Source organism: Melanotaenia boesemani, chromosome 1 (assembly GCF_017639745.1).
Source record: "Melanotaenia boesemani isolate fMelBoe1 chromosome 1, fMelBoe1.pri, whole genome shotgun sequence".
In the NCBI taxonomy this organism is placed as follows: Eukaryota; Metazoa; Chordata; class Actinopteri; order Atheriniformes; family Melanotaeniidae; genus Melanotaenia; species Melanotaenia boesemani.
In genome coordinates this window covers 19,884,869-19,911,179 of record NC_055682.1, presented here as the reverse complement: position 1 = coordinate 19,911,179, position 26,311 = coordinate 19,884,869, and the positions used below count along the sequence as shown (strand labels likewise).

The 26,311-nt window shown below is 38.8% G+C and overlaps 1 long non-coding RNA gene across 1 annotated transcript; it reads left to right on the top strand.

Moving 5' to 3' along the window:
• The first annotated feature begins 1,576 nt into the window (after nt 1–1,576).
• On the top strand, nt 1,577–25,277 carry LOC121642947. The gene is made up of 3 exons (XR_006011016.1): nt 1,577–1,587; nt 13,791–13,796; nt 25,146–25,277. It is a non-coding gene; the product is annotated as an uncharacterized LOC121642947 (long non-coding RNA).
• The last annotated feature ends 1,034 nt before the right edge of the window (nt 25,278–26,311 follow it).

Below are 26,311 nucleotides of genomic sequence, written 5' to 3'. Positions count from 1 at the left end.
TTTAATCCTGTAAAGAATCATTTTTATTTCTATTTTATTAGGCACCAAAAACCAGCTGGGCCATATAAGTACAAAACTTAAAACTCATTAATTAGGCAATAACAGACTAAAGTCTTGTAAAACAGTCATCTATTAATCTTTTCCACAAATAATTGTTTTATGTGAAAGATTAAAATAAAGTTTTTGATTAATTTATTTGAAAAATAAGTGTGCTTATTTTAAAAAAGTAATCAAAAGTTGAAATTCTATAAAAAAAAATGATTGTGTTTTTAAAATTTATATTTCACTGTTTTCAAAATATTTAATTACAAAAACTCTACATTGGCTACTGACACTTACTCTACTCTACAGTCATGTAGCAGAAGCTTTTATCCAAAGCGACTTAAATTTGAGAATAAGAACAACACAAGCAAGAATTCAAACAAGAAGGAACTTCATTAAGTGATAGTCAGACTGCTTTGAGTCCAGTTGGACCCAGCTGCTGTCATGTAGTGCTAGAGGCAGTCCATATAATTTTTTTGTTGTTGTTTTTTGTAGTTTTTTGGGAGTCATTTTGTTTAATGCAACATCACGATTTCATCAAACAATATCATCTTGGGCATAAGTGCACACAGCTTGTTCAGTACTTGGTTGAGCCAAAGAGCTGGACAAATCTTTCTAACTCATTCTGTTGAGGAGTAGAGTTAAGTTCAGTGCGGAAATGCTCCTTAAACAACTAAGTCTTTAGCTTGCTTTTAAAAGCGGATTGGACTGAGTTTAGTAGATCGTTCCACCACCAGGGGACAACAGAGGAGAAGAGTCTAGCTACTGATTTTGCGCCACATTATGGTGGGAGCACTAGGCGTTTTTCGCTGGCAAAGCGTAACTGTCGAGAGGGAGTGTAGCTCTGGATTAAGGAGTGGAGGTAGACCGGAGCCGACTGGCGTCATTTTTTCTTTAACATGGTTTTCAGTGAGATCACCTGAGGGAGAAAAATTTTATCATCATGCTCAGTCTTTAGAGCAGGGGTCACCAACACGGTGCCCGCGAGCATCAAGTCGCCCGCAAGGACCACATGAGTCGCCCGCAGGCCTCTTCTAAAAACAGCATAACTCGCTGCTCTAAAATTAAATTTTTTTTAATCGCTATTTTTTTAACCACACTAGTATTTTTAGAGATTTGAAAATGATAATGTATTAAAAATAAAATAATTTAAAATATTTATTATACGTGAAGTTTAGGTGAACTCTGACCTACTTCAAAGGCCAGTATTGTGCACCTGACAAAACCTTCGCGCTTGTGGAGAGTAAGCTGGCGGGTAGTGAAGATGGTGAGCGGAATGCAGTTTCTTACCCCCAAAACATGGCAGGAAAAAGAAAGAAAACGTATAATTTTCACAGTGAATGGGAGGAAGAGTTTTTTTTTTACTACTGTGAAAGGAAGCTGCGTATGTTTCATTTGCGGGGCGACTGTGGCGACAGCAAAACGGCACAATGTGGAGCGACACTTCACTACGCGTCATGAAAGCTACCATGCTAACTACCCATCGGGAAGCGCTCTACGGGCAGCAAAGGTCCGTGAGCTAAAGGCAGCTTTGGATAAGCAACAGTCTTTTTTTACGAAACCGGTGAAAAAATCCCAAAAGGCAACCGAAGCCTCATTTAGAGCTACACATTTTCTGGTAAGGAAAAAGAAGGTCTTTTCAGACGGAGAAGTTTTCAAAGAAGCAATGATGATAGTTGCTAACACTGTACTCAAAGATGAGAAAAACGGAACCGATCTAATCTCCACTCTCTCTGATGTCCAAATGGGAGCGTCTACGATGGCTAGACGACTTTCAGCTATGTCCAGTAACTTGGCCGATCAGCTGGACCGGGATCTGGATAAGTGCAGGTGGTTTAGCATCCAGTGTGACGAGTCTGTGGACAACAGTAGTACAGCACAGCTGTCGGTCTTCATCCGGATGGCGTTTGAAGATTTCTCAACAAAAGAAGAACTTCTGACACTATTGCCCCTCAAGACAACTACAAGGGGAGTTGACATTTACAACGCTCTGAAAGAGTTTTTCGTGCAGAAAAAGGTACCATTGGAAAAGCTGGTAGCGGTGACTACAGACGGGGCTCCTGCTATGATCGGCCGACATACAGGTTTCATCGCTCACTGTAAAGGTGACCCAGACTTCCCAACATTTCTACATTACCACTGCATCATTCACCAGCAGGCGTTATGTGCAAAAGTGATCGGCTTCGAGCATGTTATGACACCCGTTGTGAAAATTATAAACAGCATCCGCTCCAAAGCGAAACAGCACAGGTCATTCAAGGTGCTACTGGAGGAGATGTCAGCTGAGTATGGCGACCTGCTGCTGCACACAGAAATCCGATGGCTCAGCAGAGGACGAGTTTTACTTCGTTTTTTCTCACTTTTGGGTGAAATCAAAGAGTTCATGCAGTCCAAAGGAAAAGATGTATCACTGCTAGAGGACACGGAGTGGACACTTGACCTTGCATTTTTAACAGACATTACTGGGAAACTAAACCACTTCAACTGTGAGCTGCAAGGCAAAGGTAAGACTGTTGCTGAAATGTTAAGTAGTTTAAATGCATTTAAAGCCAAGATGAACATTTTCTGTATGCATTTACAGAAAAAAAAGGTGCAGCACTTTCCATCTCTGCAGCTGGTGCTAAAAGACAATGCTTCTGCATCTGAGACATTTCACAGAGTTGCAGAAAAGTACTGTGAAGTCATAAGCAGACTTCTACAAGAGTTTGATAACAGGTTTTGTGACCTTGATCAGCTTGAGCCATGTGTGTCATTCATTTACAATCCTTTTATGAACATGGATACAACATGCATTGCTGAGCAACTAAGTGCAACTTTCAACTTGGATGCTGAACAGGTGGAGATTGAAATTGTAACATTGCAAAATGACCTCCACCTCAAAGCCTACCAGGCTGCACCAAACTTTTGGTGCCTTGTTGACACAGGAAAGTACAGTGGCATATGCACAGCAGCTATGAAGATTACTAGCCTGTTTGGTTCAACCTATCTCTGTGAATCAGCATTTTCTGACATGAACTTCATCAAGAATAAACACAGAACACGCCTCACTGATGCACATCTGCAAGATTCACTCAGAGTTACAGTGTCAAGTTACACACCTGATTACAATACCCTGGTAAACAGCATGCAATGCCAGTCTTCTCACTAAAAAAGGAACAGATACCAGATGCAGTGGCAACATGGTAGTGTCACAGAAAAGTTGATTTGTTCAGTTAAAAGTGATAAGATCTATTTAATATGAAAGTTGATTGTTCTTAAATATTACATAACTTTTCATAACATGGTTCAACATAGTTCATGAATTGTTAAAAGGGTTTGTCAGTGACTGGTAAACTGGAGTTTTTTTTCAATGAAATGTAGAAGTGATCATCTAACAATTGCTGAGATTAATGAAAATAAAGTGTTGAATATTGATATCTGTTTCCCACTCTAAGTTACTGATAATTAGCTGCTGATCATATATATATATATATATATATATATATATATATATATATATATATATACACACACACACACACACATTATTTTAGAGGAGTGTGTCAAACTGGTAGCACTTCACATGACTCGGTACCCATGAAGTAGCTCTTGGTTTCAAAAAGGTTGGTGACCCCTGCTTTAGAGGATTTGAGAAATTTGTTAAAGAAAATATTCCTAAAACGAGCGGCTGTAGCTCAGGTGGAAGAGCAGTTATCTACCAACCAGAAGGTGGATGGAGGGATTCCAGTCTTCCCCTGACTACATGTCAAAGTGTCTTTGGGCAAGACACTTAACCCCACGAAATCCTCCCGATGTACCTATCGGGGTATGAGTGTGAATGGGTGAATGTGACAGGTAGTGTAAAGCATTTTGGATGGTCAAGCTGACTAGAAAAGGACTATATAAATACAAGTCGATCTACCATTTACCAAAAGTAATGCAAGGTAAATCTAAATTGAATTCTCAACAACAGAAAGCTGTAGAAAACAGCAAAAACTCAATCCAAGTAGCAATGAACAAGTTATACTGTAGCAAAATCCATTTTGGATAAACTAATAAAACGATGTAATTATTTCTAAAATGTTTTACATGAACATGTTCATATTAGCAGATGGGCTGCAGCATTGTTGGTTAACTACAGGCTTGATTATAATACTGAATAATCAGCTTAAATCTAGTACGCTTAAGTCTTCATTGCATATAAGAAATACAATATTCAAGTTGGTGGTTCTTTAAAAACCTTCACAATGTTAATATAAAATTGTAAAGTCTGGAAGTGTTATTCGCTCGAGATATAAGCAAGAGATTTTATCTTTTTGAGCACAAATCCACATTCTGCAAAAATTACGTATAAAATATGGGTTGTAAATTATTCTGTATTTACTAGAAACACTTTTCATGGGGAAGAAATAAACCAACATATATCCTGAAATATATACAAAGGACACTTTATATCAGTATGTACACTGATTTGTATAATTGATAAACACAAAAAGTTCAATAAAACTTGAATGTATATGTTAGATGTTTTCTTTCACATGTGGAGTTTAAAGAGAAAGAAAAATAATTTTATCTTTAATGACTTGCCTATTATGAAGGCTTCTAGTTGTTCAAATGGTATTTTTGCCTCACACAGTGCAGCTAGAGTATGATTTTCATATCCATATACGTTTAATTTCTCTGACTCAAATATGCTCCTGCTGGCACACAGTACATAACCCCAACATTATGTGCATTAGTGGTGTAATTACAATGGTGATTTTATAAGACATCATAACTAAAAAGCAATTTTTATACACTCTGTATTAATCAGAAAAGATCCACATGATTAGAAAATTCTTTCTGAAAGCCGAAATTGCACTTTGCTACTGTGGCAGTGCCATTTTTGACAAAATTACTGTCAAAAAAAGCAGTGGTAATCAAATGGACAATTACTTTTTAAGTGAGGTTGCAGTGCTTATTCCCCATTTCCTAACATCAGTTCACCCCTCCCTCCCTCCACCCAACATACAGTACAAAGCCTCTTATGACCACATTAATGCAACTAATTACCATGTCAATCACAAGTAATGCTTATTAATTGCCCCTCAGAAAGAGGCTATATCAAACAGTGAGAAGTGCCTTTAAAAGCCCACTGAATGGCTGACTGTGGGGTGGGTTATAAGAGAGAGCGAGCCATGTTTCAGACCCACTGCTGGCATTAGTCAATCTGCTGTCCAGATGTCTTCCACAGGTGACAGCTGCAATAGCCTAACAAGCAAATTAATCACGGAGCTTTTGTGGCGCTTCATTTTAGGGAAACTCATTTCGTTTCATAAAAGGCTTCATCTCGTGTGAAAAATGAAAAATTGTGGCCATGGAGCAATGTGGAGGACCAAGCAGCCGGCTCTCATTTCTGTACCATGCCTGCAAGGTACTGAAGAATAAAGAGGCAGAGAGATGGAGTGAGGGGAGAACTGGGCCAGAACCAGCAACACAGTAATGAAGCCCAGCTTTGCCCCTGTGGGCTCAAGTTCTGACGAGCCTCACAGGTGGCGCAGTCAGATTAAAACCAGGCTTGGTTGTAAGGACTGGGCTTTGAATGAAGGGGTGCACTCTGTGGTCTGTCAGTCATTGTCCCGAAATTGCAATGGAGGACATTTTGAAAAGCTGGCAAGTGTTTGATGGAGGGGAGTTTGATTTGATTTAAATCCAAATGGATTGTACCTTTATGCTGTTTGTGGTTTATGTACTGTAGCATGTTTTGTCCAACAGTTTAGTGGATTCAGAGGCAAAATGTGGAGTGTTTTAGTGTAGAACAGGCAGTCCAGCTTGTGTGTTTGCATCTGCAGTAAATATGTACCTCTTAATGAGACTATCTTTCCTTAAGTAATAACACCATCACTTGTTTTAGAGCTTAAAACTGACTCTTGTTTACATTTAGTGACAGAATCGGTTGGTGGCCATCATCTATGCAAGAACCGGGTACTGTAGTCATTTAATGTGGGTCAATTTTCTTCCATTTTCTTTAATGTTAGTTTCTTTCTGTTTGACCTAACCTAATCAAACCATAGCATTAACAATGTCAGAGCATGCTTTTGGAGGGCATTGACATGTGATGTTATTCCTGCTGATAGAAGGACCATCAAAAAGCACTTCTATGTGTTTTTCTAGAAAGCAATTATAAACTATGTTTTTTGGAAGTGTTGAGTGTGAGTGGGCTTTGAATTGAACCCATTTAACTGCACAAATAGACTGATCCAAGGGAACACCTGAAGGGTGCTCCACGTTTTGGATGAGAATTTTAACATTGTGTCTATAAATTTCAAGGGGTAGCTGAGGTGTAGAAATACTTTATGGTAGAACATGAGAAGAATGTCACATCACAACTTAAAGGTATTTAAAAAGTATGGAAAATTGAAAAGTCACAATGGCCACACAGAAGCAACGAATTAAACTTTTTGGATTTAAAAGCTTCAGAAAGCCATTAATAACAGGAGAAAGATAAATCTTTGAAAGCCGTCCAACAAAAACTATAATTATCATTGTCAGTAGAAAAGAAAAGAGCACAGGGAGGCAAGAGGATTACATTCCTTCAGAACAGAGGAATGTTCTGTGTTTATTTCTCTTCATTTGTTGAAAGAAATTCTGTGGTGACAGATGTCAGCAACACTTTATAATTTAGCATAATTATCATGTTCGCTCTATTCTACCGGAGCATATTGTATTCCACCTTCTATTCTTTAAATTCTCACTTCAGCTGGTTCCAGTTGTGAAGAAATTCATCACCACCTCCTTAAATGTTTGACCATGGCAGAGCAAGGGAGTCCTTTCCTTGATGCATTGACAAAAGCAGATAGTTTGACAATGCATTGAATATTCTGCAGTATAACTGAAAAGTTTTCATTTTATTTATCTTTGCTAAAGTCTTTTACAAATTTGTGGTGATTTTATCCTTTTGCAATTCAGAAACTTTAGGCAACATTTTTTCAAGGATTCTTCAGTATTCACACTCATATGTCTATAAAGAGTACTTTAACTGTAAAAAAAAAAAATGTCACTGTTCAGTTTAAAAGGCCTTTAAATTACTTTTATTGACTTTGGTCCTATCACTATTATTGCATTATTATATTATTATTGTTGTGAATATATATATATATATGTATATATATATATATATATAAAATTATTATAATAATAATTATTATAATAATAATAATTATTATAATAATAATAATTATTATTATTATTATTATTAGTGTTATTATTACGTTTCAATATGAGAACTTCTCTATAGGCTGTGTATCAGTTTATGTTTTCACATATGGTAAAGAAACAAAAGACAGGTTCTTTCATGTAACACTCATTTCATGTAATGACCCCTTTTAACTTCTTGCTTTCTTATTTTTTACATGCTTTTAAACCTGTCCAAGAGCAACAAATACCTTAAATTACCATTCCAGCATCTCCTGAAAAACTCATCTTTGTTTCTGAAAATTTGATATTTTTAGGTTTTTGCTATAAAAGAAATGTCTCAAGCAGGGACGGCCCCAATTGGTGGCCAGGGGTGGCCAGTGCCACCCTGAACAAAAAGCTGGCCACCCCAGAAAATATTGTATTTTTTATTTTTATTTATTTTTTATTTTTTTATATTAACACGGCACAGTACACTTTATTTATATTTGAATGTCAAAATATTTCAAAAGCTAATAAAAAAAGATAAATAAAAGGTATTTTAATCAGGCACGCAGAGGGCACCTCACATCTAGGGTCCTACTGAAAGGGCCTTAGAGCGAGGCCACCGAAGCTGGAATATCAAAGAGCAATGTTGCCACTGGTAATAGAAAGGACACAATCAGCTCTACAACAGGCTCATCAGTAAGTATATGATAAACCACAAGTACTTCAGTTTCATGGTTTTCTGCCAACTGTTGGTGGGGTTTAAATAATTACAGGGATGATGGCTAGCGCTAACATCTGGATGTAGATGACCTGGAATGAATGGCAATATAGTTCCCGTTACATGCGCTAATGCTACGAAGCTAACGTTAGCCAACCTTATCCACATTAGATGGAGAACATTTCTAACAAACTTGTGAACTTGTCTTTAATGATAGTTAACGTTAGCTGGCTGAATGCCTCTGCCCGGGCAGCTAACTTTATACAGAAGTTGCTATAATAGCATCATGATTTAATTAGTCACTGTGTGCTAATGTTATGTCATTTTTGCAGACAATAAAGAGAAAGTCTTCCAAAGATATTGCCTCCTTCTTCTCTAAGAGACAGACAGTTACAGGATAGCAGCACAGTGCAAATGCTAGTCAGCCAGAGAAAGAATCAGACAGAGAATGACATTGTGGCTACACCTGAAGGCAACTTAAGCCAACCCCAAATGTTTCCCTGACTTCTAAGGATGTCAGTTGTACTAGATTTGATTCTCAGAACAATATCACAGAGTTCATCGAATCCTAGACCTTTTCTTGGAGTATAATATTATCGTCCTTGTGCTGTTATTTGTCTATTACTCCAGCTTTAGCTTGTAATGTTGAGAGTGTAGTGCTGTGTTGACAAGAATTTCTCCTCTGGGGATGAATAGTAATAGTTAAAAATGATATCCTGATGTTGTAATCTGGGGGCTGTAGTAACACTCAGAGACTAAATCATCTTGTAGTAACAGCAGGCTCTGTTTATGATGATCAATATCTTTTACAGTAGAGGGCTCAGCTGGATCCCGACCAGCCCAGGCCTCCCGGTAGTGGACCTGCTCATGGACCAGCAGATGAGGATGATGTTTTCCTGATGGTAGAATTGATGTTTAGAAGATCAGTTCTGAAAGAAGGCCCTGTTATTATATTTTTATCATAATGACTGCTTTTCTCTGTCATTCTAAACATGTCCCAGTCAAGAGCAGATGGACCAAAACAGCCATATCTAAAGGTTTACCCTTGGACCGTGTACAACACCAGGACACGGGGCTTCAACTACAAGTGGTTCTCCATTCATAAGTGGTTGGAGTATAATAATTTCCATGTTTACTGCTTGTTGGTCATGCAGATCCCTGAATGAGTGAGTGAGTTTTTGCCCTCTCTTTGACATTTTGCCCCTATAATTTTGTCTTTGGTCACAAATATCGATGAAATAAACATATGAGAATGTAAATAAATGCAAATTGATAATAAATGTACAATCTAATGGAGAGAAGAGTCAGTGTGCTGATGTTCATTAAGGTTGTTTGAGTAGTTCAACGCTGTAGTCGCCATATACATTGGGAGGAATAAGTCCTACTTAATGTTCAGATATGCCCAAAATGTCCCCCCAATATATTTGTCTGTTTTGGAAGCACACAATATCCACAATACTTGAATCTTTGATCTAGGAAGGCTTAGTCTAAATCCAACAATCCAATTTTTAAGGCCCCTGAAGTTACATTTCTGTTTTTGGTTTTGTAGAATGAGGGGCAAAGTATTGAGATTTTGCTTTGAGTGCACCACATTAATGCATTTTAATCTACAATATTCACATTTTTTTAAGGGGAGGGGGGCATGCCCCCAGACCCTCTAGCTGAATTTGGTACCGCACCCACACAACCAAGGCTGTACTCATGAATACAGCCTTCTAGATAATGGCAGATAATTTCATTTAGTCTTTTTCTAGGAACACTTCTGATCAGGAGTTCTTATGTGCCATAACCTCAAACTGACCCAATTCATGTTTTAGTCCACAGACTACATGGACGTTTGTAGTTATGCATCATTGACTTAATAACCTTTTTTTTTCTCTGGCCACCCCTAAAAAAATCTCTCAAGACCTGTATATTGCATGGGACCTGACTAAAACTTCTTCCAGCTTCAGTAAATGAGTTCCATAAATGTGCTAATCTGGTTTAACCAACCTCCAGCCTCTCAGAACTTCCTAGTAGGGTTCTCAATACCCCCTAGGCCAACTGAGGGCTCATTACCCTAACTACTTGAAAGAAAATACATAAAAAGAAAAAAATTCTGTTGATGGTCTGACACTTTTTGGGTGTCTTCCTGAAAAAATGTTTGGAAAGGCATCACACTTGACAATTAGTTAAAAATTAAAACCACGTCTATTCTGTGATTTTTGATGTGAAACTGCTTACAATTAAACTGAATCCACTTCTGTTGCCAAATTAAATGGTCATTGGCTCATTGTCAACATTTTATGTGGCCGTTGATGATCCATTGTTTAATTTTGATGATTGACACCTCTATTGACCAATCAGAGTCAGGTGAAATGAGTCCCCAAATTCATCTGAGAAACACCAATGAGGCCCCAGAAGAAAGTAAACCCAAAAGTAGTATATTGTAAAAAGACAGCACACTCGAACCTAGAACTATTTTCTCCTTAATGTGAATTATCTTATCTTTATGTCTTTATGTATGGATCTTTATGATTCATTTCCAATTAACACAAAATCAAAGGAGTAGATTTTAACAGCATTTTTTCACCTAAATAAGTTTTGACCACAAAACAGCAGTGGATTTAGTTTGCTTTCTTTGGGTGGTTGTGCTCAGTGGAGGCTTTTAGAACAATTTCTTCCGCTAATTTTTGTTTGCAACATGCTAATATTGGTGCTTATTAGCATGTGCAGATTGTCTGTACTGTATGCATAGGGATTCAGCCAAGTACTAAAGATGCAATCCAAGTACCGCTATGGTGGGTCTGTGTGTAGTTCACTTGGTAGAGCAGTCGCTTACAGAAGAGGCTACATGCCTCAGCTCAGCCAGCCCTGGTCCAAACCTGGGCTTTAAGCTGCATGCCCCTTGTTGATCTCTGACCAAAGTCATTAAAAGCATATGTTTGAATACAAACAATGGAAAAATGTCAGGCATTCCTGATAGCTTTTAGAATGTGTGACTTTACTGAAACCGCTAGACTTCTAAGACTTACATGCAGAGAAATGTTGCCCCCTGTGGTCACAGATTTTGATGGGTCACAGATTTAGGTGTAACTGAATCTTTTAGTGGTACACAGTACCGGCTCACTTTCACCCCTCAATATAATAATGGACAATATTATATCATAGTTTTGTTGACTCCACAACAATTCCACAGCAACTTCCAAATTGATACAAACACTCTGAGATGAGTAGGATCAATATTTACTTTTTTTGTCATCCCTATTTACTTCTGTAAACACGACGTGCTGTGTGATACTTTATATCTTTTGTGCATGCAGGTCATACTTCAGTCACCATAGCCTACATTTTAATGGTGGGGGGTACTGGGTGACCTGGATCATGAACTGGTGGGGTACTGACTCAGAAAAGGTTAAAATCACTGCTAAAACCTGCAGGACACTGTCCTTTGACGGTGAGAGTTGAATAGCCCTGTTCTAAAATCTACAGTCTGACCTTACGTTTTGAGACTGCAAGTGGTGCTACGTAGATTAAAATCCGGCATCCTCAGTCACACTGTTGAAGGCTGATTTTGCTGTGTTACATCTTATATCAAGCACACCTGTAGGCAAGGTGGAAATTTTGATTTTTGAAAAAAAGGGATAAGAACAATGGAAAAATGTTCTATATCAGGTGTAAAACAGACACTTGAGAATCAAGGAACACTGTTTAAATTTTGCCCCTAAGGGAGTCTAAGGAGGCCATTGAGTGATGGTCTGACTGCGAGGCCAGTAATGGCATTGCCATGGGGACCCCAGAACCTGATCTCTAGATGCAACTGCCCAGAGACATAGCCAGAGATATTGCCAACCTCTGACTCCACTATGTGGTCCCACCAACAGATATGCTCTTATCAGGACAGCCTGTGTATATCTTCAAACAGTCAAACACAGTTCTAGACAAAAAGCCTTATGTGATCAATGACTTTTGTGTGCTCTCCACTGAAGTGCAGTCAACAGTACTGATGTGGAAAAAGCAGATATTGAGGTTAGATTATCTTTTTGATTAAATAATTGATTAAACTTTATGTGATAGAACTCCTTAATCCTATTCTGTCGATACTAATTTTACATCTGAGTGTAATATTTAATGCTGTAGCCAGCAGTTTGATAGCTTAATATGTTACCACAGAGGCTAGAAATATGACAGTATCACCACATTTAACCACAAGTGGTCAAAGAAGAGCAATATCGAGTGTTATTTGTGAGGTTTGGTAGATTTCCCTGTTCCTTGGCAGAACCAGGCTAGTTATGTCCCTTTGTTTCAAGTCTTAATGCAATTAGTTGCTGCCAGCTGCTTTATATTAATAGTTCAAACATATGAGTGGTATGAATCTTCTTAGGCATAAGTCCAAGCAAAGGAAAGTATTTCTTTTTGGCAAAAAACACTTAAAATGTTCAAAATTCAAACTTCCTTTCGAGGTTGACATTCCAACCAACCTCTTTGAACTTCAGGATAGGCCCCCAGAAATTTTTCAATCTGCCTCTCTACCAGCCAGATCGCTGATGGGATCACACTTCTCATAATTTTGATTTTTGAGGATGAAGGTAGCACCTCCCCTTCCCCAGACTCCAAGGAACAGCAAGCTTCACCAGAGGACAAAAGACACATATTTGCCTGTAGCAATTAGCATCAGTTTAGCATAGTATGGCTAAACATGATCAGATTTACCTTAAATGATAAGCAGTTTATTTATGGTTTCATTTACATTTTCTTTATTTCTTCTTTTTTGTAAACTTTTGTTTTTTGTCCTGTCCAACATCGTAGCATGCAGAATGATGGTCTGGCTGCTGTGTTGTGTCAAACAAATTTGCTTTGCCAAGGGGAGCTTCATGGGTATAAGGCTCCTCTTGATGGGGCAACCAACTCCCTCTGCCTGCCACTGGTGGTACCCAGGAAACATGGTTTGTGAGAGGATTCATATATATATATATATATATATATATATATATATATATATATATATATATATATATATATATATATAAATTGCCCTCTCGCCCTTCGTGGGCGGTCTCTCATCCATCCAAGCTCGGGTCCTCTACCAGAGGCCTGGGAGCTTGAGGATTCTGCGCAGTATCTTTGCTGTTCCTAGGACTGCACTCTTCTGGACCGAGATGTCTGAGGTTTGTCCTGGGATCTGCTGTAGCCACTCTTCCAGTTTGGGGGTTACTGCCCCTAGTGCTCCGATGACCACTGGCACCACTGTTGCCTTCACTTTCCAGGCCTTCTCAAGTTCTTCTTTCAGGCCTTGGTATTTCTCCAGTTTCTCATGTTCCTTTTTCCTGATGTTGCAATCGCTTGGTATTGCAATGTCAACCACAATGGCTTTCCTCTGCTGTTTGTCCATCACCACAATGTCCGGCTGGTTTGCCATTACCATTTTGTTGGTCTGGATCTGGAAGTCCCACAGGATCTTAGCTTGGTTATTCTCTACCACCTTCGGAGGTGTTTCCCACCTTGACCTCGGTGCTTTCAGTCTGTACTCCACACAGATGTTCCTGCACACTATCCCAGCAACTTGGTTATGATGCTCCTTGTAAGCTTTCCCTGCCAGCATCTTACACCCTGCAGTTATGTGCTGGATTGTCTCATGGGCCTCTTTGCACAGTCTACACCTGGGGTCTTGTCTTGTATGGTAGATCTGGGCCTCTATTGCTCTTGTGCTCAAGGCCTGCTCCTGTGCAGCTATGATCAGTGCCTCTGTGCTGTCTTTCAGTCCAGCCCTTTCTAGCCATTGGTAGGATTTCTCAATATCAGCCACTTCAGTTATCTGTCGGTGGTACATCCCATGGAGGGGCTTTTCCTCCCATGATGGTTCCTCCATCACCACATGATCTGTTTTCCACTGCCTGAGACATTCACTGAGCACTTTGTCCGTTGAGGCCATCTTCCTGATGTATTCAAGGATGTTGGATGTTTCATCCTGGATAGTGGTTCTGACACTCACTAGTCCTCTGTCTCCTTCCTTGTGATTAGTGTATAGTCTCCGGGTGCTGGACTTGGGGTGGAATACTCCATGCATGGTCAGGAGCTTTCATGTTTTCACATCTGTGGTCTGAATCTCTTCCTTTGGCCAGCTTATTATTACCACAGGCATAGCTGTTAATTGCCCGGACCTTGTTCTTGCCATTGAGCTGACTCCCTAGGACTTGCCTTACGTGTTGGAGGTATTTAGCTGTGGCTGCTTTTCTTGTGGCCTGTTCGAGGTTGCCATTTGCTTGTGGAATTCCATGGTACTTGTAGCTGTCCTCAGTGTCTGCTATTCTGCCATCTGGGAGTGAGACCGCTTCTGTAAGGACTACCTTCCCTCTCTTTGTCACCAACTGCCCACACTTCTCAAGTCCGAATGACATTCCAATGTCATTGCTGTAGATCCTGGTTGTGTGGATCAGTGAGTCAATGTCTCGCTCACTCTTGGCGAACAGCTTGATGTCATCCATGTAGAGGAGGTGACTGATGGTGGACCCATTCCTGAGTCGGTATCCATTGCCAGTCTTGGTGATTATTTGGCTGAGGGGGTTCAGACCTATGCAGAACAGCACAGGGGACAAGGCATCTCCTTGGTATATGCCACATTTGATAGACACTTGTGCAACTGGCTTGCAGTTGGCCTCAAGGGTGGTCTTCCACTGCCGCATTGAGTTTGCAATGAAGGCTGTTAGAGTCCTGTTGATGTTATACATCTCCAAGCATCCCATGATCCATGTGTGTGGTATTGAGTCATAGGCTTTTTTGTAATCAATCCAGGCAGTGCACAGATTGGTATTCCTGGTTCTGCAGTCCCGAGCGACTGTTCTGTCTACCAGCAGCTGGTGTTTTGCTGCTCTGGTATTTTTACCAATGCTCTTCTGTGCTGTGCTCATGTATTGATCCATGTTCCCACTTATCTTAGCCGCTATGATGCCTGACATGAGCTTCCATGTGGTGGGGAGACAGGTTGTTGGCCGATAGTTGGATGGAACTATTCCCTTCAGGGGATCCTTCTGGATCAGGATTGTCCAGCCTTCAGTTAGCCATTCAGGGTGGGTCCCATCCTTTAGCAGCTGGGTCATTTGTGCCCATGGGGTGCAGTTAGCTTCTTCAGCCAGTAGGTTTGAACCATGTGCTGTCCTGGTGCTGTCCAGTTTTTCATACCTGAGACTCTTTGTTGAATGTCTGCCACTGTGATGGTTGCTGGTTCACGTTCAGGGAGGTTGCTGTGGTCTTCCCTTAGATCCATCAGCCACTGTGCACTGCTGTTGTGTGATGCCTCCTTCTCCCATATGTTTTTCCAGTATTGTTCGGTCTTCAGCCTTGGTGGGTCTGCCTCCAACCTCCTCTTCCATGGTGGATATGTATCTTTATGGTTGCTCTTTAATTGATAGCCAAGCACCTCAAGGATCACTGCTGCTGAGGTGTAGATCAGCTCATTGGTTTCAGTGATGGTCATTGTAGGAATCGTTCTCAAGGCTGCATTCACATCTTCCAGGAGACTTTCCGATGGTGCTCCACTCAGCCTCTGTAATTGGTGTCGGGGTTGGCTGATGTACATTTTTGCCATGACCTTATCTCTTAGGTCAGTCGCTGCCTTGCTCAGCGTGATTGTGCTTATTGGGGCTTCGTACTCAATCTCTGGATCGGGAGTTGTTGTTAACTCCACCCTGACCTGGCGTCCTGGCTCCCCCTTGCCGCAGCATTTGTGTTGGACCTCGTCAATCTCAAGCTGTGATAGCAGTTGCCATCTGTGGATGTTGGAACGTTGAGCTACTAGTTGTTTGGCAGTGAGTGTTGATTGTGGGTTTTGAAGATTCCATAGTTCCCACATTCTCTGCATGTAACCCCTCTGACTAGGGTTACTGGAGTAGTAGCATTCCAACAGAGCTTTGTTCTCGCCTCTCGTCCATTTCCATCTGATTCCAGTAGCCCACTTCTCGCCATGGTGCTCTGGTTCCCCAGCACCTGACACAGACCTTGTTCAAAATACTTTGACTAGAAAATCTTAAATAAACCCACTTATTTACCTTTTCTCATCATAGATCATTTAATTACTGATTAATTGCCGGTTTGGCTGCACAATAAGTTTAAAATATGAAGTAAACATGAAGCTACCAATTGAGTATTTGCAGCTTTAAATTCAATGCAAAATTATTTTTTTGTGTAAACACTACAAATCGGCACCAAGTTCGTAATTCTTCCAGTTTTTTAACAGTCTTGAAAATAGTTAGCAAAAAGGTATATCTGTTACGTAAATTAAGTAAAAAATAAAGCCAATGTGGTGACAACACTACTTCTAGGTAATCTATGTTGATAAAAGGCAAATATGCTCATGTATATTAGATATGTGATCTCATATTTGATAAATATAGGTGTGAGTAGGTAGTTCTTCTCGTTTTACAATCATAGAAAGGGTTATAAAAAGAATGCTTACTCTAATGAATTAAATTATGATAAAGATATTACAAACTACTTTTTTTGCCTGCATTGTAAAACAAAAGTAATTTGTGTCCTTTTTATTTTTGTTATCTGAAAAGTCATGCAGACAGCATGACAAAGCTTCACCACTGATTTATGTTGCCCTGACCTTCATGGTCCCAGCACATAATTTGGAACAACTGTGTGCCGGAACCACAAAAACAAGTGTTGAGACTTTATGGTTACTTTATGTATTTCTGTGAGATCAGGTTGCTTAGTTTGTTGCTAGCTGTTGTGGTACACATAAAAAATAATCCAACCGCATTTCATTTTTGGAATGGTAGCTCTTGTATAAAGACACTGTCTGTTAGTTATTTCTGTGTACAGGTGGATGGACCTACCGGCTGGACACTACTTCCTGCTGTGCCTCCAACAGCACCTACTGGGGGCACAGCCGTTTGCACTGTTGAAGACATTGTCCATTGTCTAACAAGGCGACATCTTGCCCAGAATCTGATTCAAACATAGTTAAATTTTAGGTTTTTGTTGCCCACTAATGGCTCTGATGATCTCTCCTAAATTTACAGGATAGTAGGTTAACCTCCTTCAGAGTCCCACAAAAACTTTATGAAAATGCAAATCAGTGTTATAATAAAAGGAATTTAAACTGCAGTAATTAGAAGCTGCATTTTCTTGTTGATGTCTAATATCATTCATCACTTTTAGAGTATGATCTCTGTGCATTACCTTTAAAACTAAGTTTCACTCACACAGAAGACACATTCTGTATCTTGTCAGTTTCATTTTAGCTTTTTCATAGTTCCATAGACGCTGCTTCAATGATGGGATGGTTCGGAGAGAGTGTTGGTTAGTAAGGGGGTGAACTAGTGTTGACTTGGAGAAATGAAATATACTGAGACACACACACACTAGTGCAGACATTCGGACACTCAACACTCCCTCCACCCCTTCCTCCCCTGAGAGCTTATAAGCTAATTAGCTGCTGAAGAATTTATTTATCACAGATAAACTGTCAAACAATCTCACTGGCACATCCCCAGTGGAAATAAGAACTACTCATTAGTTTGTTCAATTAAGCTTTCTTTTCCCACTGCACTACACCCTCCCCACATCACCACAGCAATGAGAATACACTTTTTGGTCCTGTTGAAGTTGTGCTGCATGATTACAATTTCCACATATGCATCACAGTAAAGGTAGAGGCCTTTAATAAAAAATTATTTTAATCCACTCAATTTTTAACTAAATAAGATTTAGCGACTAATCAAAAAAACTATTGTGGGAAAGCTTCTCATTTCACATTATTCTGTAAAACTCTTGATTAACAAGCCATGTGCTGGTGCTGTTGAATAAACTCATGAGGTGAACTCGCGTTACATACTAAACTTTTCCACACCAAGGCCTATTCAGGATTATTTTAAGCTGAATGAACTGAATTCATATTGTTGACTCCGCTGCATTTCATTTATGCAGAATGACAACAAGCTGGGACCGAGAAGCTCCATCTTGATGGCGTGACAACTCGGTGTCAATAGCCAATTATTCAGTGTGCTGAAATGGTACTTTTGCGATTCCATCTGTTTGGTGTTTGCAAAAACATGTTCTTTTTTCAGGTTGGATGGGCTGTGTTTGATTTGGAGTCTGTGATATGCAGCTTGTACTTGCATTTAATGTTTAATATTATATCTGATATGCTGCAATGTAAATAAAGTGGGTTTTTTTCTTCTTATCTTATAACACTTTTCACCAAGAAATTCATTATTACTTCATGAAAACTTAAGTTTCTATCTTCTGTCATATTCTGCAAAATTCTGAGTGTTATGTAATAAAACATTTTTAAAAAAAGAATTTAATTTCCTCCTGTTCAGAGCCATTCCTTTAAATTATTAAAAGCAAATAAAGTCTAAATCTAAATCATCACCGGTATTTGAATGTCAGAGCCTTATTATGTTTCTTAAAGTAAGACTGAAGTTGTTCCAATACTTTCATTATTGAAGCTCACACTAATTGCAACTTTTCTTCATACACCAAGGTACTCTGTGCCATTACAGTCCAATGTATCAACATGGAGACAAACTTATCTGGCTTGCTGATGAATGCACTAAAAGTTGGAGAGGGACTTTACTTTTCTCTGGCCTGAGTATCTATCCCCTCAAGACAGTATTGCACAGACACTACGAAGGCAATATTTGGCCCGTTCCATCACTCTAATTCACTCCCTGCACATCCATATTTCATTCAGCCTCGGCTTTAATGAAAGTCATGGCAACTTCACCACCACTGGAGTCTGAGTGTACACACTGAGCAGAAAAAAAAAAACATAAATAAGGACATTGGCCTTCATACAAAACAATATGAGAGGCAATGAAGCCCTCAAGTTGGGTGGAGAAAGTAAAGGAGGGTGGGAGGATTCAGCTGCATTCAAACTGAGGAGACCATCTGCCTGGAAGAGACTGGATATCTTCCATCCCCAGTCCCCTTTTTTCCTCCATCTGACACATCCTTCCCTCAACTGCATAGACAAGTGTCTGTTTATCCCTGTGCCCCTCAGAAAAAAATAAACACACATCTCGTGTGGTGCTGTTTTTGCCCACTGGTCTGCATATGCTTAGAGTTTAAGTAGACTTTGTTATGTTGACTTGGGCATCTGGATCCCCTGAAAGCAAACCTGACATCCTGGCTATAAAACTGCTGGGTTGGGTGTTGGGTGGCATGCCTTGTTACCTTCATGCATTGCATTTACTGTACAAACCCCCTTCTGCTGGATATAATAAATCATTAGCCAGAAGAGCATTGTGCCATTTCATAGTGCTGATGAATAAGAATATGTTTGTTTGAAAAGTCTAAAGTGATTTCTTCTTTTTTTTTTTTTCCCCCCAAAAAAATACCAGGTATTTTTGATATACTTGACTCGATTCTTATTGTGCATCAATTTGTCACTTTTCTTAAAAACGTTCCAATGCCTCAATGCATTAATGCAACAACACAGTATAAACTTATCATGTTTTCACTACAAATTCATAACACTCTTTATAATGGAACAACACTGATATAACAGCAATTTGTTTTAGATATATTAACATATCTAAAAAAATAGCATAGCAATCAGACATCTGTAAATATCAGGCTAAAGTGACTCAGATCATCAAATTTGATTATTATACTAATTTGCCACTTCATCTTTGGTCAGAGATTGATTGTATATAAAATGTGTGGCTCTTGTTGGATTCCATGCTGCTTTTTGCTCATTCACATGGGCCAAGCACCACTGTCATAAACCACCCTCACTACTAGAGCATTGCTAGCAATAACAGCTAGTGGAAAGGGAAAGCCAAACACCTAGTTTTTCTCAGTTTCTTTCTTAAGTAATGAGTTTGGTTTATTGTCCCCCAGAGCTATATGTGATGTTAAATATACTGTGATACCACCATTTCAGAAATGTTCATGATCATCTCTTATCTAATCAATCCAACTGGTCTCACAAATCTGTCCTGTTGCTGAAGCATAGAAAAGTCATCTGGTTAGCATGCATGGCATTTGAGTGGGCAGTTGCATTAAGTTGGACAAAACTTCTAATTACGATAGTGAACCCATATATCTGAGACTGGATCTCCAATATAACCAGGTCTTCCACAGGGCCTCCTCCTGGTTGGACATGCCCAAAACACCTCATCAGGGAGGCATCTAAACCAGATGCTCAAGCCACCTTATCTGGCTCATCTTGATGTGGAGGAGCTCTGGCTCCTTTTTGTTATTTTAAACCTATCTCTAAAGGAGGGTCCAGCCATCCTGCAGAGAAAACAAATTTTGGCTGCTTGTATTCGGAATCTTGTTCTTTTGGTCACAACCCACAGCTTGTGATCATATGTGGCGAGCTGGCCTGAGAGTAAACCTAGGCCACTTAAGGCATTTAGCACGAAGGTTGCGACAATGCCACCTTCACCTAAAAAATACCATTTACCACTTTTTAAAAGAGACACACCGGTTTGTTATACTAATAATCAAAGTAAGTCTTGTTCCATCCCATTCATTCATTCATTCTCTGTACCACTTGTTCCATTACGGGTTGCGGGTAAGCTGGAGCCTATCCCAGCATTAACAGGTGAGAGGCAGGGTACACCCTGGACAGGTCACCAGTCCATCACAGGGCCAACATATATATGGACAAACAACCATTCACACTCACACACACTCCTGGGGAGAATTTAGAGCAATCGATTAACCTAACGTGCATGTCTTTGTTCCATCCCAATACAAGTAAAATGTCCCAATTAGCCAGTGACTACACACAAGGGTAACTTGTTCCACTACACATAGGTGAGGGTAGGGACATAGGTTGACTGGTAAATCGAGAGCTTTGTTTTTTGGCTCAGCTCCTGCTTCACTATGACAGACCAATACAGAGACACCATAACACCAATCTGCCTGTCGATCTCCCGCTCCATCCTTCCCTCATTTGTGAACAAGACCCCAAGACACTTAACTCAGCCATTTGTGGCAGGATCTCATTCCTAACCTGAAAAAAGACTCTCCACTCTTTATTTTTTCTGGTTGAGGACTATGACTTCGAATTTGGAAGTGCAGGTAAAGGACAATCTAGAAAATAATAACTAGAATTATGTCTTTTATATTGTCAGTTCCTGAGACCAACATTTCCAAACAGCAGCGCAAGATTGTGGTAAATGTCTACAAATTTTTATGTGAAAGAAACAATAAAATAATTCAAAAGACATTTACTCTTCACAGGATAAAACATTAAACTAAGATTAAAAGAATGAAAGAGTTAGTGATTTTACAGCTGAGCCGGTGATTGTTTTCTCATTTGTCAATACTGTATTGAATCATAGGAAACTTCTGCCACTGTGTAGTGTTTAGTGTTTGTAAGCAATTTTAAGCATGCACCAGTTGCTGGTGTCCACTTCCTGTTGTCTAACAGTATGTTGCCTTCATGATGCAGCAGGTATCGCTGCTCATGTATTGGATCTGCCCACTGAGCTCAACTGATTAACATAGCCAGTCAACTATGAGGTAATGGAGTAAGAGCTTCATTCATTATTTCTAAATAATTACACTTAAACACACAGTGTAATGCATGCAGACACAGACAGCTAGACAGAGACACAGATAGACACAGATAGATAGATAGATAGATAGATAGATAGATAGATAGATAGATAGACAGACAGACAGACAGACAGACAGACAGACAGACAGACAGACAGACAGATTATTCTTTTTTGAAAGATCTGTTTTTATGCAGCAGGCAGAAAACATCCTTTACCTGCATTAGTTGAAATACATGTATCAACAAGGTTTCAAGTCAATGGTCTAAAACCAAATAAAGATGAGTCTATTATCCTATTACAACCACTCACAACAATATGATGCAGAGGGAGATAAAGAACAGACTGAGCCCATCAGAGGACATTAACTGGGGCCAGCTTTTACTCTATCCACGTTCTGCTACCACAGGGAACCAGCAGAACCCAGGAGGTGAGGCTGCTACAGTGCAACAGGCCAGTATCATGCAAGGTCTGCAGAATTATGCACTTAAATTGCTACAAAACTCATATGCTGCTGTGTACATAATATAACTTTGATCAAATCAAACAAAAGTTTAGCAACAAGGAATTATTGATGGGAAATGAAAACAAAATAATAGGCTCATAATTAAAACTTGGCATTTAGAATTTTATGTATTACATATTATTTAAAGGAACATTTTTCCATTTCAGGAATCAGTTTAAATTTTTAATTAAAACCAGCTTTACTGTTTAAAGTGCATCCTATACCAAACATGCAAAGCAGCACCCTGTAAAATCATTAAACACATTATATTTAGTTTTTATCTGGCATGTTGGTCTAGATAAACAAACAACAAGCAATAAAAAGAGAAACTGGAGACTGTTGTTACCTGCAGGAATAGACTGCCATATAATGACATAGTGTTTTCACAGGAATTGTGTATGTAGAGAAGAAAGTCACAACTGAAATGAGGGAAGAAAAGCACACAGCAAATATCCCCTGAAGCTGCCTCTTTAAAGAAGCAGGCTCAGCATAAGGTATTCACTTTGCAGATAAAGGCGTTCTTTCCTCACATAATCAAAATATACAGTAATGCATCATTTTCTGCCAGATAGCAAGAGAATAATTAGCTCAAATTATTTTAAGTTTTTGTTAATTACTTTTGGAGCCTGAAGCAGCTCATGCCTCCGAACTGAAAGGAACTTTAGAATCGCTCAGTCAAATTAGCTGACTTATAATTCAAGCACTTATCACCCAGCGCTAAAGCAGTGCTTTATGGAGCATCTCGCTCTTTATCTGTATGTACACCTCCAATGTGATCACAAGCCCAAATGATATTTCTGCTAACACTCATCCCTTAAATTAAAAAAAGCAGTGGGCGTGCATTTCTGTGGGCATAATCTAATACTCCTGATCTCAATGGAGCATTTATGGAGGGTTTTATAACTCTAATTATCTTAGCCCATTACAGTATATCAACTTTTAGCAGTCCATTGTATTCCCAATATGCATCAGCAGGACAGATGCTTCTGTGGCACAGTATATTCATCTTAACTTAAAGGCACAGAGGTTCAATTTGAACTGGCTGCAGTGCTGTATGTCTGCATGAGTGTGAACATAACATATCATTTTTAAAAACAACAGTTCTGATATTTTTGCTGAAAAATACACTATTTTTATGCAGTCATCTAACAGGTGGACCAGAGCAGCATGAGGATGGCCTCACTGTCAGAGGCTGACACCAAGGTCTTATCCTCCATCTGTGGCTACATTTACATTCCAACACGAAGCACTGCAGACTTATTACATAAAATACCATGATAATATGACAATATAAATGGATAGATATAAACAGATGTTTTAGCTTGAATACATGGCATTTAATGGTAATATTTCCCATTTAACATTTATCAGCAATACAGCATTTAATGTAATCAAAATTTTATGACACACTTTAAAGAAACTGAGCAGATATAATTGTAACTCATCTTTTGCTGCATTTATTATGGCAGAAAGAAAAAAAGAAAAACAAAAAAATTTGTATAATACGGAAGCGTGGAGCTGTCACCCAAAAGAAAAAAAAAAACAAATTAGGACCTTATCACATTATAACGTGATAGTTTTGTAAAAATATGAAACTTATCACGTTATAATGAAATAGATTTTATTGTAAGAACATTAATAAAAGTAGCCAACGGTATGCAGATGTTGTTGCAACCTAGAAATATTGGAGCAAAATGCATTTTATGGAAAATATTCTTGTCAAGCAGAAACATTTCAGTTCTTTTTGTCAATGATTAATTGTTCTTTTCTGGTTTATTGTTGCACACTCAGAAATGTAGGACAGTTATGCAGTGTTGTGCCTGAACAAGTTCACTGAAAGATCGTTCATGAACTTGTTCATTTTTTGGGTGAACATGAACTGAACATACTGTATTTCTGCCTAATGAACGTTATTGTGAGCGCGCTCATTCTGGCGTTTGTGAACGGCTTCCTCTCACAGTTGAACAGCCAAAACACATTGTAAACAGGTCTTGATATATAGGTGAAAAACACCAAATCTGGCAATACCAGCCACCACAGAGCCGCACCGTCATCAAATTGCAAAACATGGAGGCAAAATAGATAATTTGCATCATCGTATGATCACTTAAAATTATTTGAAAAGGTCAGTGATGAGAGAAATCTTGCCTTTTTGTGTAAACTTTGCCCGCCGGGTGTCAAGAAGCAACATCAACAACGTCAACAACAAACCTGAAACGGCAGATTGAAATGAAGCACCCGGCTAGCCTTCCAATGTGTGTGAACTCAATGTCACGAAAAACAATCCAAAGACTTGGCAACGGCGTGCTAAAGCAGATCCTCTACCACCCAAAACTAAATAATGGCATAGAGTAGCAGCAGCTCCGTTGTCTCCAGCTGCAGATGGAAAACCTTTTGCAGTATATTGTCGGAGACCTGCAGCCTTTGAGGAAAGATGACCCCTCAGCTTTTATAAACCTGACAAATGCAAGACATCTGGTCTTACATGTCTTTTTTTTTTTTTTTTTTTTTTTACTTATTCATTTTGGCTAAATATTGTGCTTTTATGACCCAAGTTCTAGAACTTTTCTTTGGATAAAGTCAGAAAAAATAGATTCACCAAAAATTGAAAAGTGACTTAATGAAAAGATAAATAATGTTTAATTGTTTTGCACTTTAAATATTGCACTTTGAGGTACATCCTTTGTTTCCTACCTCAGAGAGTTTAATAATTCCTCATTAAAAAAGACGATTCAAGCATTCAAGCAAGTTATTCCTCATGTATTAATACTGTAGGAGTGAAAGCTGCAGCTGGCTACAAGCGCGGACTGAAAGGGTGGCAAAAATAGGAAAATACCAATATTCTGAGGGTAATAGCTCACAACGACATATTGGTAAAAAAACAAAAAACAAAACAAGCAAAAAAAAAAACAATGAACTAGAACTGTGAACCTAGTTCAAAAAATGAAACTATGAACTATGAACTGAACTAGTTCATTTTAAAATTTGTGAACTAAACTTTGAACTAGTTCATGTAGAAATGGAACATTCCCAACACTGCAGTTATGAGCAGCACGGTACGTCACCCACCTGCGCGCATGGTGCTTGTGTGTGTCTCAGTTGACGTAGAGTGTGTGTGCTGCTTTTAGTTAATAACATGTACCAGTTATTACGCCTATAGCTGTCTTCTGAAAATAAAAATTAAAATAATAATATGCACCACTGGGACTGTGTTAATTAAGTTGCAGACATGAAGATGTAGTCCTTTCTACTTTAAGGGTGCAATGTCAACAATATCACAGTGTCCTCCAAGCTTGACCAGATCTCTCCAGTGAAGTACAACTTAATCCCATTTGGTGTCAAGTTTTTACAATAAAACTGTCACTTTATAATGTGATAAGTTCCACGTTATCACGTAATAACATGATGACTATATATGACTATATAGCTTTATCACGTTATTACGTGATAAAAGTATCACGTAATAACGTGATACATTTCACGTTATCACGTAATAAAGTGTTGACTTTATGAAATTATTAGGTGATAAAACTATTATGTAATAACATGATATGTTTCATGTTTTTTTACTTTAAAACTATCACGTTATAACGTGATACATTTTACGTTTTTAAAAACAAAACTTTCACATTACAACATGATGTCATGTTTTTCCAAACAACTATCACGGTATGAAGTGGTACATCTCACGTTTTTACAATAAAACTATTACAATATAACATTATAAGTTCCTAATTCTTTTTAATTTGGGTGACTGCTCCATGCTTTTGTAGCATCAGATTGCAAAGTGTTGTGAAATCAGATTAGGTTACATGTGGTTCTAGTACAATTTTGGACTGAGGATCTGCCAAATAGTGTACCTATAAATGAAAATTGTTTGATAAATTTAATTTTATAGTATTAACAGGTGCTGAATAGCTGTTTATGCACACTCCAGCACTAGCAATATCTGAAATTAAAATGCATTTAAAAGAAACCTACTTACAAATTCATTGTAGGAGGTTAATCTGCATTATAACCCACATATTACCATCTATAACCATTCTTGTAGATTCTAAACAGGATTGTGTTGCCCTTCATATTTAGGGTACATATTGGATATAATGTAATTAATTGTCACTGTTTTGTGATATTGTTTTGTTGAAGATCCAATGAATGTGAGGCCACCATGCCACACCAGGCCATAGCTCAGCCACTGACAGAGCTTCTAATGTTCTGCAAAGAATGTGCAAAATGCACAAACAAGTCCAAGTGTGGGCAGAAAACACTTCTGGTACTTAGAACCAGTGATGGAACAAATTTGGTCAAATTGGTAAAGTGCCCAAAGGGAGGAGGGAGATGTTCCACGGAAAACCAATTCCAAGCTTGGGTGAGCTCAGGATTGTTTGGAAACTCTCCAATCTGGGG